Source organism: Calidris pugnax, unplaced genomic scaffold (assembly GCF_001431845.1).
Source record: "Calidris pugnax isolate Ruff unplaced genomic scaffold, ASM143184v1 scaffold24, whole genome shotgun sequence".
In the NCBI taxonomy this organism is placed as follows: domain Eukaryota; kingdom Metazoa; phylum Chordata; class Aves; order Charadriiformes; family Scolopacidae; genus Calidris; species Calidris pugnax.
In genome coordinates, this window is record NW_015090922.1 from 2,117,369 (window position 1) to 2,131,575 (window position 14,207).

A 14,207-nucleotide genomic window follows, 5' to 3' on the forward strand; every position below is an offset into this window, starting at 1 on the left:
CCATCTTTCAGCCATTTCCAGATCTTGCCTCTTGGGGGGGGGACTTCATTCTCTCCCCTTGCACCATTCCAATCCCCAAAATAATCAGCTGTGGGCAGGCTAATTACTGACTGTGATGGGCCGTTGCTGGCCCTTGCAGCCAGGAGAATACACCTCCTGAGATCATTCTTTCAGGATGTCAGCAAACTCAGGCAAATGTCATAAGACTGACATCATAGTTGGGAGGCTGCCCAGAAGGAGTTTTTATTACAAAAAAATTAATAATAATAATAATAATCAAGTTTTAGCTCTTGTGGTTATAAAGGTGGTCTGAAGATGTAATACAGGTTCAAATAATTACAAAGATAATGCAAGATCAGGCTCACGCTTTGTTTCTTGTGACAGAAGAGGGAAATAAAAATGAAGAAGTAAAAAAAGTGAGCTAATTGTGGGAAAAAGAGCACAGAAATGGGGGAGATGGAAAGGAAAACAGAGATGGAGAAATGCAGAATGCTCTCATTTTTACTGAAAAGTGTGAAACAAACAAACAAAGAAGAAATAGAAGCCTAAGGGGTAAAGAAGAAGTAAAAGGAGGAAGAGAAGGAAGAGTAGCAGGATAAGATGGGGGTTGGCTGAATTCAGTTTGAACGCTGCAGTGAAAAGTTCCAGCTATTGAATTACAGGTCAGATTCTTCAGATTGCAGAGTTGTCCGTGAAGAGACAGACTTTTCTCCTGTGCTTACCCAACACCCACTGACCGAGGGACTACCACCCTACGAATACTTACCAATGCTAATAATAAAAGGTTAAAGTTAGGAAGACATTCTTTCCTGTGAGGGTGGTGAGACACTGGAACAAGTTGCCCAGAGAAGCTGTGGCTGCCCCATCCCTGGAGGGGTTCAAGGCCAGGCTGGATGGGGCTTTGAGCAACCTGGTCTGGTGGGAGGTGTCCCTGCCCACGGGAAGGGGGTTGGAACGCAATGGTCTTTAAGGTCTCTGCCAACCCAAACCATTCAATGGTTCTATAACAGCAAAAGATGCCTCCTTGATAGCTGCGTTTGTAATTCTTTCCTCCTTTAGAGTGAGGATGGGCTAGGATTTCGAAAAAGAAAAAGGATGTGTACATTTTAAGGCAAAATGATATCCTTCTCTCTTGCCTGGGTTACTTTGGCTAGAATTATCCAAAAGTATTCAGGTGAGCTGGATACCCAACGTGGTAATTTTCAGCCATTGTAGTTTGTACTTCCTAATATTGTAAGTAGCTGAAAACAGTGACTTAAATGAAGATTGTAGAAGCCTCAGCTACAGGAAGCCTTATCTTCATTAGTCATAATGTCACAATGTACTGTATGAAATAGCCACTTTGGCTTTGCAAATTCCAACTAAAGACCTCAGTTCAGCTTAAACACGTGTATGGTTTCTCAGCCTTCCTAGGAGGGGGAAATTATTACCATGCAACCAGGAATGGAGGCACAGAGGGATTGGAGGTGGTTTAGGAGTACCACAGTGGGGACAGGAGGGAGGAACTGACTCCACATTACCCTGAATTCCCGTCGTACATTAAATATCATCATTCTCTCCCTGTGGTGTCAGCTGATTTATCAAATTAGCAGCAACTGAGGTGTAGTGGGTGTGTTACAGGTGTGCCACGGAAGGTGGTCATCAGCGAGGTCTTTTGCGATACACCGGACAGATGCATGCTGTTCTTCTCCCCAAGACAGTCTTTGGACAGTCTAGGATGCTGTTTGGAGAGTCTAGGATGCTGTTTGCTGTTGTATCAGTTACGCCAACAATTAATCCACACCTGACAGAGCCCAACCTACTCCAGGATCCTTATGACTTGCAGGATCGTGGCTTAAGAAATGAAGTTTCAAATTAACTTGTGACAGTTTTTGCTGACTTCACCTCACTGGCTCATTTACCATTTAGCACATGATCACGGCTGTCACTGATTTACATAGGAAACGTAAGAGAAGGTGGGTTTTTTTCCCTCAGGATCCTGACGTCCCAAGGCTTTGTGTGTGTACATAAAACGTATGTAAAAGAGAGGAGCTCTGCTTTCCCAAGTGTGAAAAGGAAATTGTTCTAACATGAGACATACGTCATTGGCATCCCTTTCCCTTTGTTCCCAAACATGGTAAAGAGCAATAAAGCTGTCGGTGGACTATAATGTGACATCACGTAAGAACGCAGAGTTCTCATTTTCTTTAATGCATAGATGTGTATAACAACTTCAGTGGGGGCATCCAAAGAATTAACGGTTACGAAATCCGGAGCAGCAGCAATGTATAAAAGGTAAATGACACATGGCAAAGGCATCTCCCTTCAAATCACACAGTGCATGAAACCATTCTGGTCTGTGACAACTACCCCACTAGATTTTTTCCATGTTTATCCAAAGTAGCTTAGTAAGCATATCACGCGTGCCATTCACTAAGGCTGTGTACTGAAATACAGAGCATGATGACCCTCAGCAACGTCTGCAGGGCTTGTGAGCTTGGCAGAAAGGGGGGGCTGGCTGATGTTGCTGCTGCTGCTGCTGCTGTGAAGTATTTATTTCAATTAATTTTTGTGAAGGAAGCAACAGAAATAGCTCCCATTCTACTACAGCTATTCAGCTGTTATTTTGGTGGAATTATACCTGTGTAACTTAGAAAAAGAGGTAGGAGTTGTGCACATGTTCTGTGAGCTAATGAGACTTCAGAAAAGGTTGTCAAGAATGGCACAAGGCATATCTATTATTTTCAATTCAGAACCAACCCATTTATCTTTTCTGTTTGCTAAAAAGGGCAATTTCAGGGTTTTTCTGGTGACTGGAAAAAAAACAGTAACGCTACATGCAGGCTTCCTTCTGTCCCATATGTCTTAAGTGTACAAAGCTTTTTTTAGAGAATAGCTTTCTTTCAGGCCAAACCAGCTCTTACTAAAAATAATTCTTATGAGATCAGATAAAATGAGAGGAATGTTGCTGGCAGATCCTGGTGCCTTATTTACAAAAAGAAATAAGGCTAAATCAGCCTAACCCTGGCCTATAATCCAAGGAGAGAGCTAAGGAACCTTTGTGGTTGACGGCCCCAAGAGCTGTGTTGGTGGCTGTGGTCAGAGGGTGCAAAGGGCCTGCAGAGATGCCTCCCTGGGGTCTGTCCTTGCCTCTGGGCCTGCCCCATGGAGGTGATTCTCCCTCCAGCAGGTCTGGGGGCTGCATCCAGGATGAAAGTAAAATTTAGATGGCCTTTGAGTGTTAAATGTCCTCTTGACTTTGAACTTCACAGTTCTGTCTCTTCTGTCTTCCTATGAATGTCTTCTCTCAAGCCTTCAGTATTGAGCGGGGCCAGACCTTCCCCCCTTCCCGCCCAATTTCTGGTGTTGTGTATTATTTTCCATCTTTTTAGCCTGTTGTTGAGGTAGGCTGCACGCCCCTAAGGCAGGGGCTTGCGTCATCTGTTAAAAAAAAAAAGAAGCTCAGTAATTATTTACAATTCGTTTGCGGGATGGGATTGCAGCATTTGCCTACATTATTTAATAACAGATATGGACCACAGCCGTGAAGCAGACAGGAAGCATCCATGCTGTCGGGAAGGGTGAAGGTGATTTTGCAGATGGCACGTGTTGTCCAGTACCTCCCTCAGTAGAAAAATTCACCACACGTGAGCGTTCAAATGCAGCCAAAGCCTACGAGTCACCTTTTAGCTGCTTAAATATTTGTTCACCCAAAGCATTATGAATTGCTTATCCACACAACTGCCTCAAATTAGCTTACGTTTAATTGTCTGGTCTGGTTTTGCATCTAGCTTTCTTTACTCTTCATTTCAGAGGAAAACTGGAAGGTCTGAGAGGGGTTTGGGTCTTTCTCTCCAAATAATGTATTTCCTTATAAAGAATCCATTGAGTCCCTGTGTTAGAAAACTGTCCCTCAATCAGGTTAATTTTATTTCGAGGTAGGAGAAGAACCCCAGGATCCAGTCGTTCATTTATAATTCAGCACGAAGCTAAAGAAAGAAGAGCAGAAAATGCGTAGCTGTAAATCACGCCGGCAGCCACCGAACAACACGATGCCGAGCAGCCATTTTAGGTCTTGGGTTGCTTTTATACCCTTTCCACATAATGAAGCCTCTTAAATGAATCCTTATGGGAATCATTCAGGAGGTTTGTGTTCTGTACATGAAATTCCAAGTGCAAGAGGCAAGAGATCGATTTTTGCAAAGTAAATGGTCTGTATTCTGTAAGAATTTGTTTGTACAGAACAAATAGGTGTAACAATAGTATTATCCCTTTACAGAAATGAAAGCCTATTCTGTTGGAAAAAAAAAAACAAACCAAAACAAAACAGAAGAAATAGATTTCAGTGGGATTATTTCAGTCAGAAGGAATTACGGTGGCAAACAGAATTCCTGCTGTATTTCAGTGAGGATTTCCAGAATTCCTATACATGGACTGGATCCTCTGTTCTCTATTACAGAAATCTCTGAGAGAAACCAACTGTTGCCGTTTCATTTCAGTCTCTTGAGCAAAGCCCTGACAGAGGATGGAGTAGAGGCTCTACCTAGTAAATGTGTGTAATTCTAGCCCGCTTTTTCCCCTAATGCTTTGTTGATGAAATTACCACTCTCTCTCTTCCCAAAATTTGCTTGTGGAAAGATGTATTATTTTTCTCAGCAAGAAATAATCCAGGTGTCCAATCAACCCAAAGGTTGTGCATTCATTATTTCTATTTATGTCAATTACAGCGGTGCAGATGCCTCTTATATTTGATGATGTGCTTCCAGAGAAAGATTAGAGAATTAATTAAAATACACAATCTAATTGAACAGAAATCGTAAGATTTTGTTTCTAGGAAACAACTTATGAGTACAGATGAGTCTAAAGTTGTGCATTTATATCTAAGTATAGAACGTATCATTTCGAGCCGCTCCTCCGAAGTTTGAGTCTGAGGTTAGTTTTCAGGCTGCGAGTCTAATTTTAATTTCAGAATGGAGATCTCAGCTTAAGATTCTCAACACCCAGAGACCTGGGTGGGGGCGTGGGGGGGGGAAACATGTGATTTTGGTTTCAGTTAATTTTAGATTTATTTCTGTTTATGAGATCAGTTGTCTATTTCTAAAAGTGTTTTGGTTTTGGCAGACTCCTCAAATGAAAGGCTCATTCTGAGCCGTTTCCTGTTGAGTAACTGATGTTGCTGCTGTTGGGAGGTAAAGGAAAGATGTAGAAAATGCTGAAGGGAATGTATGGCAGCGTCATGGGAATGACGGGCAAGGCACCAAAGGCTGCCAAGATCTTCCCTTCCATCACAGAGGAGCTTCACAGGCAGCGCAGAGGGAGAGCACAGTATATAGCATTAGCAGATCTATCCCTCCAGCCTTTCGGGTGAGCTCTACCAGCCACAGATTCTGAACGCAGGTTGTGATTTGTATTTCATGTGGTCTCAAATTCTAATGCTCCCCTTTTCTCGGACTCCCCATCAGCTTGGTGGATGCTCTGGTTTTGGTGAGCACCAGAAGTTCTTCATTGTTTATGTCCATTGTGCTAAAGACACCAGAAACCAGAAAAGCAGAATTCTGCACAATACTCCCATTTGGACAAAGCTGTGGTAAAAGTGAAATAGCAGCAAAAATTCTGTCTTTTTGAAAGGTCACTGAAAGATTGTCTTTTGGAAGATCACTGTTCCCAACTAAGCATTACTTTCTGTCTTCCCCTACTAGTGACCACTCCCGGGCAATTACTCTGTAGTTTCTCTACCCATCTAGAATTCTTTTCCACCTGCACGGCTCTAATAATAAATTTAATATTAATCCAAGAGTTTCTTTACATAAGAACAGAAGACACAACAAAGATACAATACCGGAGAGTTAAGGTGAATTTTTCTTTAACTGCCTCATGGATGTTCTGCTCATACGTTTAAGTCCTTTGAATACACTCAGACGAGCCTTTCCCTGGTTCTTCTGGTCACAATCCCCTCGTGCAGTTGCTGTAAAAATGCAGTAGCTGGATAGGAATCATTAAACGAGTGAAGTCAGCGTCTCAGGAGAGTACATCTGCAAAACTTGGATAGGTAAAAACCAGTTTATGGAAAGTTTTTAGCTTTTGAGGAAAACCCATTGTAAAGGATTTAGCAAATGCACGGAGTAGGATACAAGAACAGAAACACATTTGTGGCTGCTCGAGAGACCTCACGGAAAGCAGCAAGGTGTGCAGAAGGGGAGAGTTGGAGAATTTGAGGGAGAAAGGCTTATGGAGCTGAGCACTTCTGTGAATTGCCGCCAACTTCCCAAAATTCTTAGAGGAGGAACAAAAACCACAAGGCGGTCTCTTGTGTGCTTATTGAATGTAATTAATTAATGCACGTTGAACCACTTTTTCGGAGCAAAGGGATCTTAGTTATAGCATAAAATTCAGCTGTAATTGATGTAAAAGATCTTCATGTAAATGAAAATCTGAGCTGCTGCATTTGAAACCAAAGGGAAGGCGAAATGCCCTATTGTAAGGTCACAGCTTCTGTGGGGCAGAGTCTCATCTGATTTGCATGTGCCAAAGGTCCAACTCGCACAGACAGCAAGGTGCTCAGATACTTACTTGGTTATCATATAAACCAGCATTACGATGTCATGGGTGAGACTGGGATGCAGAGATCATGAGGATAATTTGCTTGTTTCTATGAGCTAAAAGCTCCATTCCAAAACACACCCAAAAACACTGCAGATGAAGAGCTTTATAGAGTAGGTTTGTTCACTGAGCTCCTGTGCCCGAGACCTTCCTGCAGTAGGTACCAGGCTGATCTTCCTGAAAAAGATCAACTGCCTGGGGCATTCCTCAGGGATCTTTGTGTAAGTGGAGGCAAGAACACCTCTTTCCTGGTTAACACCTGAGTGCAACCGATAATACTTATTCACTGGGGTGAAATTTCCTAGGATTCCATAGCAAGGAATTTCAAAGCAATGCTTTCAGTCTCATTTTGTCCAGGTTTGAAGGCATCACGTCCACTTCCAGTGATGCGCTTTGACCTAATATAATCTGATTCGTGTATGAAACCCCCCTAGGACCTCTTGGCCCAGTTTATCTTCTGTGTTTTTGCTTCCTCCTCTCCCTTCCCGAGCATGGCATTCAGCAGTTTCCAGTCTGCTCCAAGGTCCCACAAGCACTTGGACCATTATGTCCATTATGAAGGAGGAATCCCTGCTTTGGTGGGATGGGGGGCACATCTGCCCTTTCAGCTGTCCACCAAGCACACTGTCTGCTCCAAATGGAGAAGCATGTGAAGTGAACCATGCTTTTTTGTCAAGTGAACCTTGTAACGTGTCTTTCTTAACACTTTTGAGCTTCCATGATGAAGGTAAGAAATGGAAGGGCGATGCACAGCAACTTTACCAGAATAAATAGCTGTCCTTCTTTGGTTTTAAAACTGAAATTAAAATGATGAATGCAAAGCCCACCTCTACAAAGGCAGACTGACTTCGTAGTATATTTTCTCTAGGATAAGGCTTGTAATAATGGTCTATAAAACAATATTATATGGTATTTCTTTAAAAAAAAGACATTTTCTGCACTTGTAGATCCATATATTGTACTTTTCTCCGGAAAAAATGCTGATTAATTCCTACAGGGTTTTATCATTTTTTTAACATTCTAACCTCCCCACCTTTTTGCTAAATAAGACTTCTTTTCTTGTTCTTGTTCTCAGCCATTGCTTCAAAGGAGAAGACAAGGATTTCCCTCGCTGCTGGGTGTTAGGAACAGGCTTGCAAATCTTGCACTGCTTCTCCTTCTGTTCTGTGTTTTTCACCCTATCAGCCACCTCTTGTGGAAAGGGACAAGGCTTCTCATCTTTCCAGCATTTTTTTTTTTGTCTGAGCATGTTCTCTTATCATCGCATCGCGCAGCTCGCATTACTGATGACTTTGTGAATGCACCAGCCCTACCAGATGCTAATGGTTATGGTTGCTACCAGCTCAGGTTGGTTCTAAACTGTGAACAGGTAAGAGATGGAAGGCTTTTTATTTCTTTGCCGACGTGCCAATATCCTAGTTGTACAGTTGTTTTAATAGTAATAATTTCAAAGATTACAAAGCTGGCACTTCCCCTCCGCCCACTGGTGTAGTCACAGCAGAATGAATGGTTCATTGTTGTAAGAGTCATTTTGCTGCACAAGGCAACCTCTATTCACAATTAGAAGGTTAGAAATGTTCAGCCAGTTGTGACAATTAAATAAAATTATTGTCTGAGCATCGCTTGGGGTTATAAATCAGCCCGTCTTCACACAGTTGGCATTACCTGCTTTCTATTAGAAATCCACAGAATATTTTAGAGTGACCACAACCCTGGTGGAAATAGCTTCATGAAATGTGATTTCTATTTCCATGTTCGGAAGTGAAGAGCAATTGGCTGCACCTTAAATAAAACATTAATTTGGTGCCCCCAGGACTACAAACCTTGGAGGGTACTTAGAACAAAGGCACAAAACGACAGTGGAGGCTTTTGAAGAACAATGGGAATATTGAAAAATCTCATTTAGTGTCATAGAGCAGTCTAAGTTTTAGGGATAGCTGGTGTCTGAAGAAGCCCGTGATAAAATTTACAGCTATTTAGAATACAAAAGTAAAGGGAAGATAGAATTTACCTAAGCGTAGTGGGCCTAAGAAAAACAAAGAAAGTTTTACAAGGAAAAACTTCCTGACAGTGAAATTATTCCAGATAGTATAAGGCTGTTTTTTATACAGAACTCTGGAAACCATCTAGTGAGGAATGTTCCTTTATTGGTCTTTCTTACCTGTGTTTATTTATGTTCTCCAGAAGAGCCAACACTTTCTTACTAGCCAGTTAGAAACCTCAGCATTCAGCAAGCATTTGAAAAAGGCCATATTTCTATGAAAACCTTTATTTTTGGAATGTAAACTCTCCAGCAGTACTTTTTAATGAGTGGTAGGCGTGGAAAGCACTCAGTTCACCGTAGTGCCTAAATTCCTGCCTGTACCATGCCAGTTGGTGGCAAACCATCAGAATGAGTTATTTAGAAAAAAACTCTATGAAATAGGCAGCGGGGTACGAGACGGTTCTGTCTGAGGCTGGAAGGAGCAGGAGAAAATCCCTCGCTGTTTATGTGGTTGTATTTGTGAAACACGGGAGCTGAACTAGCAGAGGAAGCAGAGAATAAATAAATACTCAGCAGAGAGAGTGATTGTTGTTGAGATAAAGATCCCCAATCCTGGAAGCATGACTTAGGGCCAATTGCAAGGAATTCCTTCTTATTGATTTTATAGAGTATATCTTAATTTTGAAATTGTTGCTAACTAGTTATAGTAATAATAATGGCATGTGTGTGTGTTGTAATCTCTTAAGAGCTAATTTCTTCACATGTCTTTTTATAGAAACATTAATTCATTTGGCAAACATTTTTGTGATGTTCTTTCTAAAATACTGAAGAAGAGTATTTTTGCAACTGCTGCTTTGTATATTTTGGGTCTCATGCATGATTTATCACTTACTAAATTTGAAATCCAAATTATGGAGTTGGCTATAGCTATTGCCAGAAAGCAAAAACTGCAGTGTTGGAAAGGGCTAAAGAGGTGATCATCATCTTACTAAGCTTCTACCTTTATTGGAACAGTATTTGTACTGTAAGTTACTTCCAGCTTTGCAGTCCACAGGTGCTCACTCACAATAGCAAAAGTGTTGTCATTCATCTATAATCGGGACATTATTTTAACTGCAAGTTATTCCAACTTTGCAGCCAGTGGAAACTAACCAGCTATAGTAAAAGCCTTGTCATTCATCTATAACTGGGACAGGACTTTCATCGTAAGTTATTCCAACTTTGCAGTGAATGGAAACCAACCAGCAATAGTAAGCGTGTTGTCAGGCATCTAAAATAGAAAGGAGAAAGATGGTCAAAAGACAGAACATATTTGCAATGGAGTCAGAGTAGAATATTCCCAACACGTTTTGCAATTGTTTGGGTTTGGTTTCTTTTTTCGTTCATTAAAGAGAAGTTGCAAAATGCGAAGTAGCTTTAAATTGTTGAAATTTGGTACGGGCTTCCAACTGAAAGGCTGCACCACCTCTTGGGGCATCTATCTACTCAAACTTGGACCGAACAAAGGGGCACGGCGCAGTGAATGTGATCTGGTAAAGCCAAATCTCTGCAGATGCTGGGGCCGAGGAGCGAGGTGAGCGGCCGCTTGCAGAGCTCCATGCAGTTTCAGCTCAAATAATACACCAGATCACGAATACCAGCTAACGAGCTAAGTATTTTAAAGCGAGCTCAGATATGGGAGGCTGCAGTGTGGACATCCCCTTAGAGCAACAGCTCTTTCAGGCAAGAAGCCTGCCCCTTTTTTATGCTAGAAGTGCACTGTAGGCACTTAACAATTATTAATAATAACTAATTAATAATGGCCCAAATCCTTGGCTGGGGTTGAGGAACTTAAAACATCACTCATCTGGAGTTGTAAGAAAAGATGGCTCAAAACAATCTTAACCAAATCCTGGGCCAGCTTTGTGCCTGGACTTTCCTCCAGCGGAAGATAAAGCAGCAGAGAACAATTTGTTCTAAGACATTAGCATGGGAGTGCAAAGAACATAATGAATAAATTTATTTGCAATGCCTAAGAAGAATGCAGACTGGTGGCAAATAAGACCATTAGGGTATAAGAGTATAAAATTAGATGGAAAGTGAGAGATGAGATTGGTTTATCGCAGTGGTCCTAAATCAACATGTCATCTCAGAAACCACAAAAGTCAGCAACTGAGCAGAGGTGAGTGAAAGACAAGGGTCGAAACAACAATCATCATTTATCTGAGTGTCAGAAAAGCATTTTTACACTTAGTACACAATGCATCGATTTACACTTGATAGACAGTACTTACACGAAAAGAGACCTCAAGCCCTTGCTGGATAGCCTGCGGCACAATACAAATTATTTTCATGATAAACCTAGGGAGAAAAAACAATCCCTTTTTATTCAAGGAATTTTCTCTTCAATATTTGAGTCTACTGGGAAGACAGATACCATACTCCGGACTCAAGTCTCCAGAGGCCCGTGGTTGGATTTGCTGATGCTGTTTGAGAAGGATGAAGGGCAGTATCAGGAGGGAGCCTTGGTGGAAAGAGGTGCTGTGGGAAGCTTCCATCCCTCTTCAGAGGTGCTTGGTGGAAGATCTAGGAACTGTTTACTTGTGTAACAAGGAGCAGGGTACGCTGGTGGGAAGACTGAGCTTTGCATTCAAGAGTCAAAGAGCTGTGTTTGATAGCAAAAGATTTGCTTCCTTTTCTGGTGATGTTGTTTTGCCTTTTTTAGAACCAAACAAAAACATTATTCCATTAAGAAAAGACCTTGCTGGCTATTGTTGTCGTTAGCTGCTGAGTCATGCCAAGAATTGTTTATTTTAGCATTCTTAAAGAATTTTAGAGATTGTTTACTCCCCTTCCTGCAGAAGAGAGTTGAGAAACACCACATAATTTCATAAATAAAATAAAACTAAGGAGTTTTTGGTTGAAAGCCTTTCCTTTAATGGTCTGCTGTGCAACACTTCAGCAGTCGGCTGACTCATGGCAACCTGAAATTGAAAATGACTTGGGGGTGAGGGAAAGGAAGAAGAGGACAGGAAGAATTATACCAGCCAGTATATATTAACTATCTATATAGTAGTCTGATCCTCATCTTGTTCAACTAACCATGACCTCACGGAATTGGTCCAGGCATCATCAGGTCTGTGTCTGGTCCAGAGCAAAAGATGTATTTATAAATTAGATTAACATAATCAGTGATGACAATAATATATTAAATTATTTAATTCACTTCTGTTTTGATAATCTCAGATGCTAACAGGAGCACGCTGTCAGAGCCATTTTCTTTTAGTCCACCATTTTTGGAAAGCCCTTCACTGTCGCCAGAGAGAAAGCTCATGTTTTGTTGTTGCAATTCTCTCACTTCTATTATATAGTAAATTGCACTTTCTTTCTATGCTAGTTGGATGGAAAATAATCCAAACAAGTGAAATAAATAAAATATCTTTTCATACATAGTAGAAAACCAAACTCCAGATGCATTAAGCAAAAAGAACAATAACCTTCAAAAAACCCGAAACCACTAGAAAAACCCACTTCCCCCCACTCCAGAAACCTCTCTGACTGTGTATCCTGCATTGTGCTATTTACAGATCATCAAAGAAGGCCAAAGTGATCTTGCATAAGCGCTGCTGCCCTAGGACACTGACTGTAGTAAGACATATGAAGATCTCAGCTCCTTTTTCCTCCTAAATACAAACAGACTTTCCAAAGAAGCAAAGACTGCAAAGCAGGGAGATTGTTCCAGAGAAGATGGGGGAAACCTCGCTGTGAGAGGAAGGATTATTTCACTTTTTGAAGCTTTTGGATTCCCCAAATGCCCCAAGAACATGAGTCACGCATCCTCCTCATGACGCTGTGTTAAGGGTGATCCACGTTGATGAGATGTGACCAGCATCCAAAAAGCCTTCGTTGGTGGGGTGGTGTGGAGAGGAGGCACACAAATACCCCTCAGCCTGCGCTGCCTGCGCTCTTGGAGACTTCTCAGTTCTGGTCCTGAGCAGCAGAAAATGCAAGAGGGAGGACCACAAAGTGGCTTTGGGGTCTTCTGAGCTGCTTGGGTCTGGAGGACAGCCTGCGCTGCCTGCGCTCTTGGAGACTTCTCAGTTCTGGTCCTGAGCAGCAGAAAACGCAAGAGGGAGGACCACAAAGGGGTCTTCTGAGCTGCTTGGGTCTGGAGGAAGGAGGGTATGAACATGGTCCTTGGACACAGATGAGAAGAGCCATTATGTGAGTTGTCAGAGGCCTCTGGTGTGACACCACCAGCTACAAAGGCTTTCTGCCACGTGGTTTTTTGTCGTTGCCAGAAGAAGGGAGAGCGGTGGGAGGCGATGCGGAGGGGCATCAACACCCGTGCTGTGCCACTGGAGGATCCTGTCACCGAGACAGATAATGGTGGAATTGCACAAAGTGACTTGGACACATGGAACAGTTACGACTTGAGAGTGTGCCGACCCACCACGAGAGATTACAGATTTCTCAATGCATAATTCAGTATCATAAACATGTACACGACACTAACTCGTTCTTCTGCTAGGCTACTTTAATTTCTTGGCTATAACATCACTAAATTGACCTAGAAAGAAAAAGGCACCCAACATTTATAATTTATTTCTGCCCTATATCCTTTTGGCTCCCCTCCTTCTCATGTAACTGCTAATACAAGTTACTGTGGATTTAGTATTTTGTTACAGATTAATTCAATGGGATTTTTGACTAAGCTAGTGTCCAGAATGACTTTGCACTTGGTGACATCTGTGATGCCAGCATGCAAAATGATTCTTCTGGCATTTTTACAAATTCTGTTGTACCACGGAGTATGTCTTGAGAAATCCAGCTATGACCATATCTGATTTGGCTAAGAACACCAAGTAATATAACACAAATAACGATAACAGTTATTTTGCGGGAGTAACAGCTTCTGGCTACTTTCATCCCCTCTCAGGCAGACTTGTTGCTCAGGCAGTGGTTTTCATATACCTGTCACAGTCAATCTTCTTTTAGTTTTAACTAATATGACCAGTCAAATCAGAACAGTCACATTATCATCCTGATTTTTTCTGGTATAGAACAACTGGGATCTGAGAACAAAATCCTTTTTCTTCTGACTGTCTCCGTCATTCCTTCTGCTGATGTGTCTGCTGAAGCCCATTAGATATATATCTTGGATATATCTGTATAGATACATGGATATATCAGTTAGGAACAGATTTTAACATTTCTATTTGGCTGCCTTCAAGATACTTTTCACTGTCAGAATGGCTTTCTTTTCAAACCTTTTGTTTGGAGGATGTTCTGATGATAGGAAACCCGGATCTTAGAAAATTCCTGATTCCAATTCATGAGGTCCACTATGAGTCATTAGAGTCCTCAGTATTTGCTGGAAGCAATTAAGGTAAATTTATTTGCCGGATTCAATTTGTGTCCCCTTTTTCAGACTGTGTTTACATTGTTGTCAAAGGTACCCACTTAATTTCTAAGAGTATGATGCTGCTTTTCTTCTGATTACTCATCTGGATTTTGTGATTCACCTCTCCTGCAAGATTTTCATTGACATCATCCCTTTGCCAGTAAAAACATGTTAATTTTCTTACTAAACTGTTATTCATTAGCTTCAGTTTCAGAGCGTGTCCTTTTTCCTGAATTAGGCTTTTCTAATGATTGACCATTT

At 41.5% G+C, this 14,207-nt stretch overlaps 1 long non-coding RNA gene across 1 annotated transcript in view; it reads left to right on the forward strand.

Annotated features, from left to right (window-relative positions):
• Window positions 1-12,601, forward strand: part of LOC106892997 — a 27,807-nt gene extending 15,206 nt beyond the window's left edge. Inside the window, exons 3-4 of the long non-coding RNA XR_001412962.1 lie at window positions 7,655-7,948; window positions 12,130-12,601. This is a non-coding gene — a long non-coding RNA (uncharacterized LOC106892997). The remainder of the gene's footprint in view (window positions 1-7,654; window positions 7,949-12,129) is intronic.
• The last annotated feature ends 1,606 nt before the right edge of the window (window positions 12,602-14,207 follow it).